Source organism: Delphinus delphis, chromosome 13, assembly GCF_949987515.2.
Source record: "Delphinus delphis chromosome 13, mDelDel1.2, whole genome shotgun sequence".
NCBI classification, from domain to species: Eukaryota; Metazoa; Chordata; class Mammalia; order Artiodactyla; family Delphinidae; genus Delphinus; species Delphinus delphis.
Window position 1 is genome coordinate 45,851,630 of NC_082695.1, and position 20,555 is coordinate 45,872,184.

The 20,555-nt window shown below is 36.8% G+C and overlaps 1 long non-coding RNA gene across 3 annotated transcripts in view; it reads left to right on the forward strand.

Moving 5' to 3' along the window:
• LOC132436207 (uncharacterized) overlaps positions 1-20,555 on the forward strand; it is a 404,510-nt gene that overhangs the window by 297,490 nt on the left and 86,465 nt on the right. For all 3 annotated transcript variants that reach the window (XR_009521735.1, XR_009521736.1, XR_009521737.1), the window contains exon 3: positions 3,340-3,446. This is a non-coding gene — a long non-coding RNA (uncharacterized lncRNA). The remainder of the gene's footprint in view (positions 1-3,339; positions 3,447-20,555) is intronic.

The window sequence follows — 20,555 nt, forward strand, 5'->3', positions numbered from 1 at the left end:
ACATCTTCAGGAAATGAAATTGTTGACTGTTTTGAAATAGCAAAACTCACTGATAACCATTTTGTAAACCTGTCCTTTGAATCAGTGTCCAATGAACTTTCCCCTACAGGACTACATTATACTATGGTGAGTTCTTTAGTTTAGTCATTAAATTTAATTCATGTCATTTATATATACATGGATAAATCTTAATCTGTATACAGTAATTAAAAATTGTTTTTATTACTTTCCTAATTATTGATTTTCTCTAAGTGACTGAGTGTAACACTAAAGTATACATTAGAACCATGGAAGGAGTGTTTTAAAAGTTAAAATTCTAAGACTTTCATTCCAAAGATTCTGATTCAGAAATTCTCAGGCCGGGACCATAACATACTTGGTTTTTTCCTTTATAAAAAATTTCTTAGTTATTTTTTAAACAGCACATGCTTGTTTAAAAAAAAAAAAGTTGAATCTAAATATTCATAAAGCATAAGTTAAATATTCCCCTGTATACTTTTCTTCCTTTTTTATACCTATTAGGTAACAATCTGCTGTGGATCCCTCTACAATTTTGTTTATGCTAAAATAAACATATTTATCTGTTTTACTTGTTTATAAATGGGGTTATATAATAGACATTCTCTGCAGTCTGCAGCTTTTTTTCACTGAATAATGCATTACAGATATTATGTCAATATATTTAGGCCAAACTCATCTGCATTACAAACATTATGTCAATATATTTAGGCCAACTTATACAATATTTCATGCCAAGATATGCTACATTTTTTTAAATCCTTTACACACTGATGAATGTTTAAGTACCATTTCTTCACCTGTTCTTTGTCCTGCACTGAGTGCCCCAGAAGAATTTTTTAGGTGGCCTCCAAATCCAATATATTCTTGAACACAATATAGTTTATTGATAATTACAGAAGAAGACATAGAATGCAGGTAATATAAGAGAAACACAAATAACTTTAGCAGGAACAAAGGCCATCAGCTTTTTATATTGTCTTGTATTCCTACTGTAAAAATGTCTTCAGTATGCAATATCTTTATCTGCTGGTGTTTTTATTTTGAAATGTGATTGCTAATCAATGGTATCCAGCTTTTAAATTTAAATAAAAATTTCCAAGTTACTTTTTAAAATGTTGCATCAATTCAGACTTCATAAGCAATGTAAGATGGTGTTCATTTCCTTGCATAATTAATAGCACTAGATAGTATTACTCTTTGTAGTTTTTCTAAATTTGAAGAGATAATCATGATACCTCATTGTTGGTTTAATTTACAAAATATATGACACAAAATGTCAATATCTGCAAAATGCAATAATCTCCTATAAACTAATAACCAGAGAAAAAACCCCAATGGAAAAATGTACAAGGATTATGAATAAGCAATTCAAAAAAGGAAATCCAAGTGGCCAATAATCAGACTAAAAAATGCTCAGCCTCATGAAAAGTAGACGACATATCTCCTCAAAAAGGATGTAAGTCTCAAGAGGGAGTAATTTCTGTCTGTTCTGTTTACTGATGGCACAACCCCAGCACCAAGAACAATGCCTGGCACGTGATAGGTGCTCAATAACATATGGTGAAAATTTGGTGTCTGTGCAGAGAGGCTGAAAGTAATGGAAGGAAGGAAGCTGGTTAATAAAAGCCAAAATGACCCCAGACTCACTTATGTCAGATATAACAGAGGCAAAAAAATTAGAAGTGTGGTAAAAAATCAGGTACTAATTGAAGGTACTCTGGCATGTGGAAAGGCCAATAGCTAGGCTTTTAACGAAGGAAAAATGTGCACAAACTCTCTGTACTTTTTGTGTGGTATAGTGGAAGAACACTGTAGATTCAGGCATTGGAGGAGCCTTCAGTGAAATAACCAGTTCTTCATGGGCTAAGCAGTACTTGCCACCCAAAAGTTCTATCCATGTGAACAAAAACTCAAGCCAGCTTCTTATTCCTTCGTTCTTATTATGAAAGACCAAATGAGAATCACTAGACATTTGAGGAACTCTTACAAGCCAGAGGAAGAAACAAAGATAAAAAGAAAATGGACCCTAGAGGAAACAGAGGTAATTCAGGGAACAGAGAATATCAATGAAGGAAAGAAAGGAAGGGAGGATGGAAGGAAGGAAGGAAGGAAGGAAGGAAGGGAGGGAGGAAGGAAGGAAAGAAGGAGCCTAATTATCGTCTTCATGGATATTCAACATTGCATCCACAAAACAAGAATCAGATCCTATGAAAAAGTAACAATCAGAAAAAGTAAGGACTAAATCCTAGCACAGCACCAAGTCAGAACACAAATCTAAAGTTTCAAACCAGGAAATACTAGTATAATCATTTTTTAAATATGAAAAAGATAAGTAAGAAATATATGTGGTTAAAAGTAGTTGCCTCTGTGGAGTGAAACAGTGGGAAGCAGTGGTACTAATTCTTCTGGGATATTTAATTTTTGACCACATGTATGAGCATAATTAAAAATATTTAAATGATGAAAGGGTATTCCTTCCTGGATTATGAAGGAGGAAAAAAGAAGGACCTGAACTAAAGTGGTGGCCACACCTCTACACTTTAAAATAATAACTCTTTTTTATAAATTTATTTTTGGCTGTGTTGGGTCTTCGTTTCTGTGCGAGGGCTTTCTCTAGTTATGGCGAGCGGGGGCCACTGTTCATCACGGTGCGTGGGCCTCTCACTATCGCGGCCTCTCTAGTTGCCGAGCACAGGCTCAGTAGCTGTGGCTCATGGGCCCAGCTGCTCCGCGACATGTGGGATCTTCCCAGACCAGGGCTCGAACCAGTGTCCCCTGCATTGGCAGGCAGATTCTCAACCACTGCACCACCAGGGAAGCCCAATAATTCTTCTTTAAAGCAAGATTGTATGAGAACTATATGAGATAATCTGGAAAAATCATTTGTGACCAATTTAAGCCTTTGCCACTCTTTTGCTGTTCATCAGTCAGCTGTTTCTTAGAGTGATAATAAAGAAATCACAGGGAAGGTGCAATCTTAGTGATATAGCGTTGTGTGCACTGAATGGATATCCTAATTGAGGAAATCAAAATGAAATTAGAATTCATTAGTGAACTATTCATTAGCCAGGTAACAGCTTACAGGAGGCCAAATACAGATTTATAACCCATCGGCAGACCCCTGTTAAATAGGTGTCACAAAGCAGGTTCAAGGTAAATTTTTGAATGATTATTGGATAGTTCAAAATAAAGCTGCTTGGATTTCCAAATTATGCAAGTCTATTTTGCTGGAAAGTCAATTCACTATGTCAAAGCTACAACCTTAATGCTTGAAAAACAGCATGGCAATAAGATTATATTTTATTTCTCCTATGCCAGAGAGAAGAATTCTGAGTGATCCAAGCCTCCAGATAATGTGGAAGAAGAAAACTGCTGAGGAGCCACTGTTTCCAGCATGAACTGTAGGAGCATGATGGGGAAAAAAAGTGAGTGTATGGACCATTATTGACCTTCTTATATCTCCATTAAACAGCCGGTCTGAGTTTCTTTTGTTCAGGAAGCTTTTGTTACCCAGGTATCCAGTAAGCAAATCTGACAACCTCCTTGTACAAATTCAAACGGCAACTAGTGTGTGTACTATCTTTCGCAGATAATGGATATTTTAATCGTTACTTAATGTAAATAGTGCCTTAATTAGAAAGTACTCTGGTGGTGGAAATTTAGATGGGCTAGTGACAGAGATGATTCCATGTAGCAATCACTGAACCCTTCAAACTTATCACAGTTGGTCACTATTCTGCTGTAGGACCTGAAGAAGTGAATGACATCCAGGGATTGGGTAACAGTGTTGGTGGAAACATGAGAAAGTTGAGAAAATACTCATTGCTTTGTTGGGGGGTTTTTTTGTTTTTTGTTTTTGCGGTACGCGGACCTCTCACTGCTGTGGTCTCTCCCATTGCGGGGCACAGGCTCCGGAAGCGCAGGCTCAGCGGCCATGGCTTACGGGCCCAGCCGCTCCGCGGCATGTGGGATCTTCCTGGACCGGGGCACGAACCCGTGTCCCCTGCATCGGCAGGTGGACTCTCAACCACTGCGCCACCAGGGAAGCCCTGTTGTTTTTTTCTCATTCTAGATTCTCCTCAAAATCTTCTACTTCTATGTTTATTGAAATTGAGACATAAAGTCATTTCAATTATTTTCTTAGAAATAAAAAGTGAGATACAAAATAGAACGAGAATTTACTTTTTCTCATAACATTCAAAAAATTTAATTTAGTGAAACATCAAAAAGAAATTGAGAGGCTTCCCTGGTGGCACAGAGGTTAAGAATATGCCAGCCAATGCAAGGGACATGGGTTCGAGCCCTGGTCCAGGAAGATACCACATGCCGCAGAGCAACTGAGCCCATGCTCCACAACTACTGAAGCCCACGCACCTAGAGCCCATGCTCCACAACAAGAGAAGCCACCGCAATGAGAAGCCCGTGCACCACAAGGAAGAATAGCCCCCCCTTACTGTAACTAGAGAAAGCCCGCACGCAGCAACGAAGACACAACACAGCCAAAAATAAAATAAATAAAATAAAAAAGAATAAAAGTTCTTATAATATAAAAAGAAAGAAAGAAAGAAAGAAATTGAAAGGCAAACTGCTAAAACATTTCTGGGCTAGAAGTTGAGGATTATCACTTATAATTCTGTCTTTGTCATCAAACACCTGTATGTTCTCTACCTGTCATAGGGTCACATGTAAATCAAATGAGCAGTTTGGAAAGAGAAAAAGGAAAAGAAAATGTTATTTATATTTGATAGTTATTATTGAACTGTTTCATAAGGGATAAGATACAATAAAAATACTTGGTCAATAATATACTGTTTTGATAGAACCATACAGTTAATCTATCAAATGATTTAGCACTTCTCCAATCCCAAAACAAGTTACTTTTAAGGTTTTTTTTTTTCATTTTTGAGGTAGAATCACATAGGAAACTATCTTTAAATACTATAAAATACCCCCAAAAAAGTATAGTGCCATCATCCTAGCAGAAGTGACAATTTTGTACCAAATTTTATTTTAAAATATGATGAATTTCTGTGTATATATTTTTTTAGGTTTTTATTTGTTTGTTTTTTTATACAGCAGGTTCTTATTAGTCATCAATTTTATACACATCAGTGTATACATGTCAATCCCAATCACCCAATTCAGCACACCACCATCCCCACACCCCACGGTTTTACCGCCTTGGTGTCCATACGTTTGTTCTCTACATCTGTGTCTCAACTTCTGCCCTACAAACTGGCGCATCTGTACCATTTTTTCTAGGCTCCACATATATGCGTTAATATGCGATATTTGTTTTTCTCTTTCTGACTTACTTCACTCTGTATGACAGTCTCTAGATCCATCCACGTCTTAATAAATGACTCAGTTTCGTTCCTTTTAATGGCTGAGTAATATTCCATTGTATATATGTACCACATCTTCCTTATCCATTCGTCAGTCAATGGGAATTTAGGTTGCTTCCATGATCTGGCTATATAGTGCTGGATGGCTAAATAGTGATGCAATGAACATTGCAGTGCATGTGTCTTTTTGAATTATGGTTTTCCCTGGGTATATGCCCAGTAGTGGGATTGCTGGATCATATGGTAATTCTATTTTTAGCTTTTTAAGGAACGTCCATAGTGTTCTCCATAGTGGCTGTATCAATTTACATTCCCACCAACAGTGCAAGAGGGTTCCCTTTTCTCCACACCCTCTCCAGCATTTGTTGTTTGTAGATTTTCTGATGATGCCCATTCTAACTGGTGTGAGGTGATACCTCATTGTAGTTTTGATTTGCATTTCTCTAATGATTAGTGATGTTGAGCAGCTTTTCATGTCCTTCTTGGCCATATGTATGTCTTCTTTGGAGAAATGTCTATTTAGGTCTTCTGCCCATTTTTGGATTGGGTTGTTTGTTTCTTTAATAATGAGCTGCATGAACTGTTTATATATTTTGGACATTAATCCTTTGTCCGTTGATTCATTTGCAAATATTTTCTCCCATTCTGAGGGTTGTCTTTTCGTCTTGTTTATGGTTTCCTTTGCTGTGCAAAAGCTTTGAAGTCTCATTAGGTCCCATTAGTTTATTTTTGTTTTGATTTCCATTACTCTAGGAGGTGGATCAAAAAAGATCTTGCTGTGATTTATGTCAAAGAGTGTTCTTCCTATGTTTTCCTCTAAGAGTTTTATAGTGTCCCATCTTACATTTAGGTCTCTAATCCATTTTGAGTTTATTTTTGTGTATGGTGTTAGGGAGTGTTCTAATTTCATTCTTTTACATGTAGCTGTCCAGTTTTCCCAGCACCACTTATAGAATAGACTGTCTTTTCTCCATTGTATATCTTTGCCTCCTTTGTCATAGATTAGTTGACCATAGGTGCATGGGTTTATCTCTGTGCTTTCTATCTTGTTCTATTAATCTTTGTTTCTGTTTTTGTGCCAGTACTGTATTGTCTTGATTACTCTACCTTTGTAGCATAGTCTGAAGTCAGGGAGTCTGACTCCTCCAGCTCCATTTCTTTCCCTCAAGACTACTTTGGCTATTCACGGTCTTATGTGTCTCCATACAAATTTTAAGATTATTTGTTCTAGTTCCATAAAAAATGCCATTGGTAATTTGATAGGGATTGCATTGAATCTGTAGATTGCTTTGGGTAGTATGGTCATTTTCACAATATTGATTCTTCCAGTCCAAGAACATGGTATGTCTCTCCATCTGTTGCTATCATCTTTAATTTCTTTCATCAGTGTCTCATAGTTTTCTGCATAAAGTTCTTTTGCCTCCATAGGTAGGTTTATTCCTAGGTATTTTATTCTTTTTGTTGCGATGGTAAATGGGAGTGTTTCCTTAATTTCTCTTTCAGATTTTTCATCATTAGTGTATCATTAGGAATGCAAGAGATTTCTGTGCATTAATTTTGTATCCTGCTACTTTACCAAATTCATTGATTAGCTCTAGTAGTTTTCTAGTGGCAATTTTAGGATTCTCTATGTATAGTATCATGTCATCTGCAAACAGTGACAGTTTTACTTCTTCTTTTACAATTTGTATTCCTTTTGTTTCTTTTTCTTCTCTGGTTGCCGTGGCTAGGACTTCTAAAACTATGTTGAATAATAGTGGTGAGAGTGGACATCCTTGTCTTGTTCCTGATCTTACAGGAAATGCTTTCAGTTTTTCACCATTGAGAATGATGTTTGCTGTGGGTTTGTCATAGACAGCCTTTATTATGTTGAAGTAGGTTCCCTCTATGCCCACTTTCTGGAGAGTTTTTATCATAAATCGTGTTGAACTTTGTCAGAAGCTTTTTCTGCATCTATTGAGATGATCATACGGTTTTTATTCTTCAGTTTGTTAATATGGTGTATCACATTGATTGATTTGCATATATTGAAGAATCCTTGCATCCCTGGGATAAATCCCACTTGATCATGGTGTATGATCCTTTTAATGTGTTGTTGGATTCTGTTTGCTAGTATTTTGTTGAGGATTTTTGCATCTATATTCATCAGTGATATTGGTCTGTAATTTTCTTTTTTTGTAGTATCTTTGTCTGGTTTTGGTATCAGGGTGATGGTGGCCTCATAGAATGAGTTTGGGAGTGTTCTTTTCTCTGCACCTTTTTGGAAAAGTTTGAGAAGGATGGGTGTTAGCTCTTCTCTAAATGTTTGATAGAATTCACCTGTGAAGCCATCTGGTCCTGGACTTTTGTTTATTGGAAGATCCTTAATCACAGTTTCAGTATCATTACTTCTGATTGGTCTGTTCATCTTTTCTATTTCTTCCTGGTTCAGTCTTAGAAGGTTATACCTTTCTAAGAATTTGTCCATTTCTTCCAGGTTGTCCATTTTATTGGCATAGAGTTGCTTGTAGTAGTCTCTTAGGATGCTTTGTATTTCTGCAGTGTCTGTTGTAACTTTTCCTTTTTCATTTCTAATTTATTGATTTGAGTCCTCTCTCTCTCTTTCTTGATGAGTCTGACTAATGGTTGATCAATTCTGTTTATCTTCTCAAAGAACCATCTTCTGGTTTTATTGATCTTTGCTATTGTTTTCTTTGTTTCTGTTTCATTTATTTCTGCTCTGATCTTTATGATTTCTTTCCTTCTGCTAACTTTGGGTTTTGTTTGTTCTTCTTTCTCTAGTTCCTTTAGGTGTAAGGTTAGATTGGTTATTTGAGATATTTCTTGTTTCTTGAGGTAGGCTTGTATAGCTAAACTTCCCTCTTACTACTGCTTTTGCTGCATCACATAGGTTTTGGATCATCGTGTTTTCATTGTCATTTGTCTCTAGGTATTTTTTGATTTCCTCTTTGAGTTCTTCAGTGATCTCTTGGTTATTTAGTAACGTATTGTTTAGCCTCCATGTGTTTGTGTTTTTTATGTTTTTTTCCCTGTAATTCAGTTCTAATCTCATAGCGTTGTGGTCAGAAAAGATACTTGATACGATTTCAACTTTCTTAAATTTACTGAGGCTTGATTCTTGACCCAAGATGTGATCTATCCTGGAGAATGTTCCATGCGCACTTGAGAAGAAAGTGTAATCTGCTGTTTTAGGATGGAATGTCCTATAAATGTCAATTAAATCTATCTAGTCTATTGTGTCATTTAAAGCTTCTGTTTCCTTATTTATTTTCATTTTGGATGATCTGTCCATTGGTGTAAGTGAGGTGTTAAAGTCCCCCACTATTATTGTGTTACTGTCGATTTCCTCTTTTAGAGCTGTTAGCAGTTGCCTTATGTATTGAGGTGCTCCTATGTTGGGTGCATATATATTGATAATTGTTATATCTTCTTCTCGGATTGATCCCTTGATCATTATGTAGTGTCCTTCCTTGTCTCTTGTAACATTCTTTATTTTATGGTCTATTTTATCTGATATGAGTATAGCTACTCCAGCTTTCTTTTGATTTCCATTTGCATGGACTATCTCTTTCCAGTCCCTCACTCTCAGTCTGTATGTGTCCCTAGGTCTGAAGTGGGTCTCTTGTAGACAGCATATAGATGGGTCTTGTTTTTGTATCCATTCAGCAAACCTGTGTCTTTTGGCTTGAGCCTTTAATCCATTCACGTTTAAGGTAATTATCAATATGTATGTTCCTATGACCATTTTCTTAATTGTTTTGGGTTTGTTTTTGTAGGTTCTTTCTTCTCTTGTGTTTCCCACTTAAAGAAGTTCCTTTAGCATTTGTTGTAGAGCTGGTTTGGTGGTGCTGAATTGTCTTAGCTTTTGCTTGTCTGTAAAGGTTTTGATTTCTCCATTGGATCTGAATGAGATCCTTGCCAGGTAGAGTAATCTTGGTTGTAGGTTCTTCCCTTTCATCACTTTAAGTATATCATGCCACTCCCTTCTGGCTTGTAGAGTTTCTGCTGAGAAATCAGCTGTTAACCTTAATGGAGTTCCCTTGTATGTTACTTGTCATTTTTCCCTTGCTCCTTTCAATAATTTTTCTTTGTCTTTAATTTTTGCCAATTTGATTACCATGTGTCTCAGCATGTTTCTCCTTGGGTTTATCCTGTATGGGATTCGCTGTGCTTCCTGGACTTGGGTGGGTATTTCCTTTCCCATGTTATGGAAGTTCTCAACTATAATCTCTTCAAATACTTTCTCTGGTCCTTTCTCTCTCTCTTCTCCTTCTGGGACCCCTATAATGTGAATGTTGTTGCGTTTAATGTTGTCCCAGAGGTCTCTTAGGCTGTCTTCATTCCTTTTCATGAAGTTTCAGGAAGTTTCCTGATGGGAGGGACTGGTGGTGGGTAGAGCTGACTGTTCCTCTGATGGGCAGAGCTCAATAAAACTTTAATCTGCTTGACTGTTGATGGGTGGGGCTGTGTTCCCTCCCTGTTGGTTGTTTGGCCTGAGGCAACTCAACACTGGAGCCTACCTGGGCTCTTTGGTGGGGCTAATGACAGACTCTGGGAAGGCTCATGCCAAGGAGTACTTCCCAGAACTTTTGCTGCCAATGTCCTTGTCCCCACGGTGAGCCACAGCCACCCCTCACCTCTGCCGGAGACCCTCCAACACTAGCAGGTAGGTCTGGTTCAGTCTCTCCTGGGGTCACTGCTCCTTCCCCTGGGTCCCGATGCACATACTACTTTGTGTGTGCCCTCCAAGAGTGGAGTCTCTGTTTCCCCCAGTCCTGTCAAAGTCCTTCAATCAATTCCCATTAGGCTTCAAAGCCTGATTCTCTAGGAATTCCTCCTCCCGTTGCCGGACCCCCAGGTTGTGAAGCCTGACCTGGGACTCAGAACCTTCACTCCAGTGGGTGGACTTCTGTGGTAGAGGCGTTCTCCAGTCTGTGAGTCACCCACCCAGCAGTTATGGTATTTGATTTTACTGTGATTGCGCCCCTCCTAGTCTCATTGTGGCTTCTCCGTTGTCCTTGGATGTGGCGTATCTTTTTTGGTGAGTTCCAGTGTCTTCCTGTTGATGATTGTCCAGCAGCTAGTTGTGATTCTGGTGTTCTCACAAGAGGGAGTGAGAGCACGTCCTTCTACTCTGCCATCTTGGCTCCTCTCCCTCTGTGTATATTTAAATAATAAAACGTATTTTCCTTGTTTTCAGAGTTGGAAGATAGAAGCAGTACTTGGTTAGACACAAAAATAATGTCTCAGTTTAAAATATTATCCACAAAATCCATTCCCAAGAGTGTAAAGTCAAAAACTGTATGTTGAAGATATAGGTTAATTTTAAGAAAATTTAAATTATTTTAGGCAAATTATTTTGAGAAAAGGGTTATAATTATTCGTTCCATTAAAATATTTTTCCTTATTCCACTGCAGTTTAACCAAATAAGAAAAAAACTAAGGAATTAAATTTTTTTTTGGTTTGGCTAGTTTAAAGGATAATGAGCAAATGAGGTAGAGACATGGAAAGGAATCAGATTTACAGTACATAAATTCCAGAAGGAGAACTTGAGACATTATTCAGTAGGCAGTGTTGAACCATAAAAGAACACTAAGGTAGGCAGTGGCAAAATTATAGGCTACTTTAAAGAAGATTGATCTTGACTATCTGAGAATTGACCTCTGAGAGTTGTATTTCAGAAAAGCATTGTTAATAAGTCTTTGCTATACGCCAACATCTAAGAAGTAAAGGTATGTGAAGGAACCCTTACTTTGGTCCTGCCCTTGAAGTAAACAGTCACTCAATACTTTAAAATGCCTTACAGATGCCACCACATCACCTTGGTCAGCTAGGTATACTTGACTTGAATATTTTTCAGTACCAGGTCCTATTAACATCCAAAAAGATCTGCAGATGTCTAAGACACGTTTTCATGGTTCACTTTGCCTGCTAGGCTTCTGTTTCTGTGTATGTTATTTCTAGGCTTTACCATGTCTCTCCAGATACTAAACCCAGAAGAATCTTTGAGATGATCCCAAGATCCACTCCCAAAATTTTACATAATCATAGAAAATTTCACCAGAGGAGATGGAGGAGTGCTTTGTATCACAGCAAGACAAACAACCTTTAAGCGAACATGAACTAGCATCATTTTAAATTATCTTTTAGTCTACTCACCTCCCCAAAGCTTACTGATCTCCATCATTCCAGCTTCTTTTCATTTTATGAGCATCTCTTTCCCTTTCTTTTTCATCACTCCTTATTTTTCTCTTCTCCATTCTGGACCAAAAACTACAAATTACTAATCCCCCACCCATCATAAATATAGCTTCCTTCCCCTACATATGATGATTTGGTATCTCACAACATTCATGCCACCCTGGCCCCATCTGTTCCTAAGAATGCATACAAAGTGTTTCCAAATGAAAATACATCGCTTCCCAAAAGGTCTAAGTGCTAGCTGGTAAAATAAATAAATTTCTCCCCCAATTAACTGCTTCAGAGTTGAAATCTATGTTCAGTACATAATCTATGCACAATAAAGAGTGAATGCTATTTTTTCCAGCTTTATTGAGATATAATTAACATAACATGGTGTTAAAGTTTACAACTTGTTGATTTGATACATTAATATATTACTAAATAATTACCATTATAGCCTTATTTAACACATGCATCATGTCGCATAATTACCGTCCTTTGTAGTGAGGAGACATTTAAGATCATACCAACTTTCAAGTATGTAATTATTAAATATAATCACTATGCTGTACACAGTAAAGATTGGATGCTATTTAGTTAATTTCTTGGGTTAACGGGCTGGGGGCTGTTGGGGGGCAGAGGTAAATTTTCAATCCAACTCCAGACCTCTATCACTTATCTCTTTTTGTGTCTTCTTAGAGTGTGCATGTGTTTCATTGACTTAATCGAAGGATAAGACCCTTTGAGAATAATTAGCACAGATCTCAGATTTGACCTCAAGATCTGGTCTTTTCATCCCTCTGACTGTAGTTTCTAGAAGTAAATTTCCAAGTGACTGTGTTTTGACTTATGTCTTGGACTGGATGCAATAATTATAAAAGTAAATACAAAGAAAACCTGGAATCCCCACTTCTTTCTGATCTGAGCTACAGTGTTCAAGTCTTAGACTCATGGTCCTTGGTTATAGTAAGGAAAAGAATACTAATATCTGGCCAGAGCCCAGTAGAGCTGTAAGAAAAAAAAATTTTTTTTCCCAAGAAAACACTGTTAAGAGTTTCAAATTAACATTTTGTAATTATAAGTAACACATGTTTTATAGGCAAAAAAACAGTTAATTTTTGCACATTTGAATATTTTTCCAAGATAAATAGAAGACTGAAATGTTATTAGATGCTGATACTGAAGTATAGCTCATATGGCTACACACCATGCTTGACAGAGAGGATGGACCAATTTTTTAAGTTGACTTGATAAATATATTTGAAAGTAAAGGCTTTAGAAATTTAACTTTTATTCCAGCAAGTAATATGACTAAATATGATTACAGATGGAAAAGGAGAAAGATACATTTATAAGGGAAGTATTATCATTCCACCACTAACACCATCAATATCGTAGTTAACATCTTCGAGCAACTTTCATGTATCAGCTATTGTGCTTGAACATATACACAATGTTTTAATTAATTCTTTCAGAAACCCCATTTTAAAAATAAAAGAGGTGAACTTTAGGATTTTTAGGTCAATGACTTAAGGTTACGCAACCCGAAAAATGTCAGGTTCACAAGGTTCTAGGACAAGATACCGCCCTGCCTTCCAGAACTAATATTTTATGCTTATATAAACACTGTCTTCTGAGATCCAGACACATTGGAACTATACTAAAAACTTGGGGTAATCTCATGTTTCTGTAATTTAAACTAATGAAGAGTCTAGGTGCCTTGGCAATAGAGAGGAAGCAGATAAGAAGTAGAAACGAATAAGACAAAACTACATATTTGGGGTGATTGACATCATTAGCCTTCGAGTGTGACTGATTAATTTGAATTTTATTATCACTTGTTCAGTCTTGCTGTGTAGTCTGTCATATATTATTGTAGGTAGCTAGCTGCATATAATAATTTTTTCATTTCTGTGAAATCTGCCTAGGTGCTATGGTGATAGTCATTATAAAATGAGTAAAATAAAATTAAGACCACTACGTGTATAGGAAAAAATCAATAAGGTAATAATTTAAAAGTAGACATTTGGTTTTTTATATATTGTTAGAGCACAGAAATAGAATTACATTTGCCCTAAACAGTTGGTGTCTCCAGTTTTACATTAATGCATATGAAAGAGGTAGAAAGAAAAAAAGTTAACATAGAGTGATTGCATGAAAAAAGTAAATCATGTAAGATGTTCTATACTGAGACTAAGAGTATATAATAAAGCATATTGTTTCTGGTTCGGGGGTTCTAAAATTAAATTTCAAAACTTATTTTGAAATATCAGTCCGTACCTCGTACAAGTTTTCCTAAAAGTATGGTTCCGCCCTTTTTGTTCATCTATATTCAACAAAAGAAAATGGAAAATACCCCCCTTTTTCTTTTAAACTACTGACTCAATTACTACTTGGTATTTGGCAGACAACCAAGAGTAGACAATTCTCCACGTGACAGTTTTTTTTTTTCTTCCCACACATTCATCCTCCCTAAATTCAAAATATGTGTCTTCTGATGACAACAGATTGAACATGTCTTTGGAGAATTTGAGAAAATATCCTAGAACTACTGTGATTTCACTATCTCCTGTTCACATCAAACACTGCCCATCCCTTTCTCAGGAGCAGAGAAGCTTATGGGAGCTTGAAGAACAGAGTCCATAAAGTTTAATCTGCTCTTTTACATTGTGAGCAGTTTGTAAATCGATTCCTTACCAGATGCTGTAATTCTTTTGGCCTGAAGATAAATTGTTGAATTCCAAGAGAATACAATACTAAGAAAACCATTAACCTTGACAATTCAGAGACCAAATAAAGCACATTATTCATTTGCTGTTCTTGTAAAAGAGTATCAAAAAGTTAAAAGAACATTCATGTACATCTTTTCACCTATTTAGGAAAAATAATTGGCTTATTTATGAACGACAAGAGTAGAAATTTCATTAAGGAATGTAAAATTAATGGAAAAATGAAAGCTGAGGAATCTCACACAAGATACAGCACAGTCTTATCGGTATGTTGGCAGTCAGGGCTTCCTTTTTTTGTTTTGTTTGTATTGTTTTTGTTTTTAATAATCTTGCTCTAGTGACTTTTTTCTCAACTGAAAACTCAAAGAGTCTGAGGCACGTTAGCTATTGGTGATTGGGTCTGGAGACTTTCATTCAGAAAACTTTACGAGATACACTCCCACATGCAGAAAAAGCCCAGGATTCCAAGAGAGAAGCATTCTTATTTTATTATCACACACTCATCTCCAGCCTCTGTGAATTTATCATTCCCTTGACGACTACCTGTCTCACCTTAGAAATTAACATATATTTTACTTTTCTTTCTCTAACATTAAAAATTCATTGCAATGAATAATATAGCAGGGCTGTGTATAAAACTAAACTATCTGCATCCTCTTTTAAATGTTTGTTCTTCAGCAGAGAAACTCTGAGGAAAACATATTGAAAGGATGAACAGTAATTTAATTTTTTATCACAAGCATTAGTGGCAAATAAAGGACAAAAGTACTTTGCAAGGCTAAAGAAAAAAGATGAGATATTCATTAAGGGAAAATACTGCCTTCATACTGACTGCCAGGTCATGCATATTCTTTTTCTTTTCAAACAGAAAATCACAAGATTAATATGCAGACCCTGGAAATATTTTCTATGTATGTCACAAGCAACAAAATTTTTTTTTACATCTTTATTGGAGTATAATTGCTTTACAATGGTGTGTTAGTTTCTGCTTTATAACACAAGAAACAAATATTGAAGACACTTGCTATACATTGTTGGTGCTTTTAGGGATATCTTAAAGCTTTTATGAAAAAAATGAGGTTACTAAACAGCCTTTTTATTAAAATATGAATCTAAAATTCAGAACTGTATTGTTTTCCAAAGTCTCTTGAATCATGATCTTTTCTGAAACTCAGATAAGGGAAAAATCTGTTATCAAGTTAGATTGTTAATTAGCTGTGTAAAGTAAGAACAAAACAGAATCTTAATTTTGACGGTGCCCAAAGTCATCATGACATATTCTACTTCTCCATTAATTTTGCTAATTTGACTAACAGGAAGCTTAAAAATCCTACAGATCAAATTCAATGAAACAATACTGCCAATCATTGCTTTAGAATTTTGCAGCAGTATTAAAAAGAAGGATTAAAATAAAGTATTATCTTACATTTCTAAGGGAAAATTTAGAAATTATTTTACATTTGCCTGTCATATTTCTAGGCTCTATAATATTTGATCCATGGGTAATGAAAAAAATATTTAATCAGGAAGGCTTTATGGTCTGTGAGGAAATAAAACCAAGTCTCATGTAGCAATAACTCTATTAAACAATAATATAATTAAATTGTTCACCTAGACTTGAATTGAAGGTCTCTGTTTAATTATCTGTCCTGACCTTTAATTGCAGACCAGTGTTGAGGAAAAAAACTGTAGTACTGGCAGCATCCCACCTTCAAAAAACTGAATCTTCTCATCCTAGGCTCTGTCTCCAGTTTTCCATTTTTCACCCTTGAGCAAAGTTTCCCAAACATGGGACCTTTAGTGTCTCACCAATTTCTTAACAGTGCCCTTAAGCCAAAAGAAATAACTGAGTTCCACTTATTAAGTTGTGATATGCAAACAGCTTAATAAGTATTTATGTCATAACAGCTTAGTTGACTATTGAAAAGATAATACACATAATTGAAAGAAAAAAGTAATAGCATTATTTCATTCTTAAATAACTGTAATTTCTTACTTACCTGCTGGGCACTGCACAACTTCCGATATTTTGGAACCAGATTGAACATTTCGAGTACTGATTTGTTCTTTTTATGGCAACAACTGACATAAAAACCCCAGCTTTTCAAAGATATTATGTAATTGAATGGAATATCATATGATCTAATGTCCAGCCTATGAGAACAACATTGAGCTAGTAATTTTCCCAGCGTTCAACCAATGTCAAGTTTTGGCACTTCCTTCAAAAAATTAAAATTCCCATAGCAACTCTAAATTCATTGAAGACCCCAGAGAAACAGCACAGAGTTTGGGACTGACCTCCCTCAAAGAAATTCTAGAGGGTAATCAGACAAGCTAGTTGTATGCCTATCCTTCTCTTTAAAGCTCAGATGACAATCTTTTGCTTCCAATTCCAATTTCATCTCCCTCTCTCTCTCCTCTCTCTCTCTCTCTCTCTCTCTGGCACACACACACACACACACACACACACACACACAACTGATCACCTTCCACCACTCATTTCATTCATTCATTAAAGAAATATTAGATATTATAGGGCTTCCCTGGTGACGCAGTGGTTGAGAGTCCGCCTGCCGATGCAGAGGACACGGGTTCGTGCCCTAGTCCGGGAGGATCCCACGTGCCGCGGAGCGGCTGGGCCCGTGAGCCGTGGCCGCTGGGCCTGCGCATCCGGAGCCTGTGCTCCGCAACGGGAGAGGCCACAACAGTGAGAGGCCCGCGTAACGCAAAAAAAAAAAAAAAAAAGAAATATTAGATATTATTAAATGTCTACTATAGATACCTTGATTAATTTTATGGACACAGTGATGAACAAAATTCAGTCTTTGCTCACAAACAGAGGTAGTGGGAAAAGCTATATAAGCAATTACTCAATTATAATGCTATTCTCCTAAGTAGGAAAGAGCATAGCGCGTTATGGGAATACATACACAAGTCAACTGGCCAATCTGGGGAATTTGAGAAGTGTCATATAAACCAAAAGTCTAAAGTTATCCTTATATATCATATACAAATAGTATTCTCTGTAGGGCTCAGTTTTCACTTAAATGATGTACTGTAACATAAACATACTTTTTTCCATCCTTTAAAAATAAAGTCTCTAAAATCAGGAAACATTTGAAAGAGTTGTACCTTTTAAACCATTAAAGGAAAAAAAAATAAAGCCTACACCATAGTGCACCTCCAAAAACGGTATCAGAGCTAAATAGACAAAGGCAAAGTATGTAAACCTAAAGGGCTCCTCTTTGCGATGGTATTTTGAGGCACTTTGGAAAGTAGACAATCACTTCATAGGAATTCTGATGGAAGAGTATCAGATTCACCAACTCACTGGAAAGGATCTTTAGTATCCAGAGGATCTCCAAACACATGCTTTTGTTTTTGTTTCTGTCAATGTTTAAGATCACATATGTATATACTCACTTAAGTATATGAAGATCTCAGTACAGCTATACCAAACATCATTTTTTTTTTCTTTCTTAAAATATTTCTGTTGGGGAAGTCATTTAGGTACCAAATTAAGTATACATCTTACAAGCTTATTGTCTCTGGCTTTCAAGTGGCAAATTACTGCCATCATTTGACATACTTATTACTTCTGTCTATACATTTACACAGTGAAGCTTAAAGCACCTGTGATGCCAGAAGCCCCAGGGCATATTCCAAAAAGTGTTTGTGACATGGCATAGAGAATGGGTATCATCTGAAAGAAAGCATGCTCGCTGGTAAGGCTTCAGCTCTATGCATCCTTTCACAGCCTTCCCTAAGTGAACAAGAATAATAATTGCAAGCTCTTATGCCACACTTACTATGAACCAGATAATTTTCATCATGCTTTACCTATGTAAACTGATTGGCTTCCATACAACCCCATGAGTTAGGTACTCTCATTATCCCCAGATGAGAAATTGAGACCGAGAAAAGAAACCAGCAAATGGTGAAAACTGATTTAAAATACAGACAACCTGATTTCAGAGTCTGTTTTCAAACCAGTATATTATACTGCTTCCTGCCCCAGATTTTTATGCTAGTTACTACCACCAGAGATACACATTCACCTACAACCCCTGAAGAAAGGGAACCTAAGGAAATGTTGGGGATTTTTGAAAAAGGAGGACATCCATATTCTCAAGTTCTGTGGAAAGATTCAAGTTTACAGTTATTGCTAATTAAGATTCTCTTCTTGTCTGAGCTTTCCTTCAAAGGATGTCACCATGTTTCACAAGATATAAACAGATCTTTCAAGCTAAACACAGTTCTCCCAAATTGGTGTTAACTAATATGTTAATAGGAGGCATCTGGACCTCTCTCTCAGTGACTATATATAAAACCCGCCTTGCTGTCCTTTGACTCTTGCTGCCTACATTTTTAGTCAGTCTATGGTTCCCTAGATTTGATTTTTAGCTCTAATCCTTACTTTTAAACTTTAAAACTGCTTTGCAATATCGACCTGTTTCCATGATATCACAGGTGATTGTAGGTGAACAGACCTCTATCTTTCCTGCCATGCCCTAGGTCTTTCGCGAGGACGTGAGCCTCTGTCAACATCTGGCACTGTCATCCCTACCCAGAACCATACCCAGAGGCCTCAGGATATGACCCCAGTACATCTGGCAGGAGCAGGGGAAGGCAGGCTCCTTTCCTGACACCCGAGCTGGCTTGAATAGCATGCCACAGACATGTTTATCCAGTGAACAACCTATAGTCAGAAAACATTTGTTCAGTAGTCTGTGTTCGAAAACATTAATATTCAAATGCAACAATATTGCATTGGTTTTCAATGTCTGGCTTTTTCTTGTAACCAGTGAGTCATTCAGGCTTGCAGTCCTTGCAGATAATTTTCAACCTCACTGCATAAAAGGAAACAACACGTCCTATATTTTAGAACTTATTTTTTTTCATGCAGCTTCCAAGATTTACATAAATAGCAAGAATAACATGGTTGCATTCTTCAGGTTGGTTTTAAGCAGAGAAGTAACTGAAGTCAAATGTCAGAATAAGTTCCGGTTGACTGTGATTTTTTTTTTCTGTTCCATAAAGAACGATTGTGATAACTTGATCATGAGTTTGATAGAAAAGTGTGGGCTTTGTATTGTTCCTAAGCAACAGCACCACCTTCTGTCTGCAGAAATACCAGGTCCCAGTGAAAGCAAAACTTGCTTTGCCATGTGGGAGCCTAATTGGGGGCTTAGGCAAATAATGTAAATCCCATTTTCTCCTTATTTGACATCAGTGAAGTCAAAATTATATTCAAGTAGCCCAGACTGCATTTTAGGAAAAATAAACTAAAAATTGCAATGAAGCACATATAAAGAAACATCACAGCTTCACTATAGTTCTGCTAGACCTGCTAAGCTCTTCCAGGTATATCCTTTTATCTATTCTCCCCACGTGGAAATTCTCCAAAATAGGCTGCAAATTTCGTGGTTTTTACAAAAAAGAAAGTGTGCGCTCTAGTCTGTTACAGCTGGAATAATTTAGAGAACCATGTCTCAAATCTTGTAGTCGCCTCCATCTCCTGTTACAGTATGGGGAAAAAAAGAGATCTAGGGGTGTGAGTAAAATCACAACCCCTTGAAGTATGTGTGCCTTCCAAACAGAAAGCTGTGTGAAGCACACATTGTTGCTGCTTTCTGTTTTAAGTGAAATAACTGAAGCCTTGAGCAATTAAAGAAATTATAAAGCCAAAGTTAATTTGCTACTAAATTCATAAAATTCATGAAGTAATGTAATGAATAGCAATGTAAATAAATGTGGAGGAGGTCACAGCAGGAGTCTAAGTGGTCCTTGGATAATATCTGGGTAAGTCTATAAAACCAGGGACATGGTTTCTCCAGGAGTCTGTCTTCAGGAGAGCTCTTGGAAGAACTCATCCTGAGGTGAAATGAATTCAGGTACCATGATCTTAAACTAGTCCTTCATCCTAAACCATCGGCAGTAGGACAGTTATGAAAACATGGCTTCCATCCTCAGATCTGCCTCATAAAAACTGAGAAAGCTATGACACTAAAACTCTGTAACACGTTAGGACATGGGCAGACCTACCTCTATAAAAAACATCACTTAAGAGGAGTGAGGTTTTCTATCCAAATTTGCCACACACCACCGTGCAATATTGAAATTGTAGAAATCCTGTTCATTATTGGTGATGATGTCAGGCAAAGTATCTCCAGTGCTTGGAGAGAGAACTTTGCAGAAGACAGTTTTGGTGGATCCATTTGAAAAACATCCTAGTAGGACTTCTGAAGATACATGATACCCAAAATGGGCAGGAAG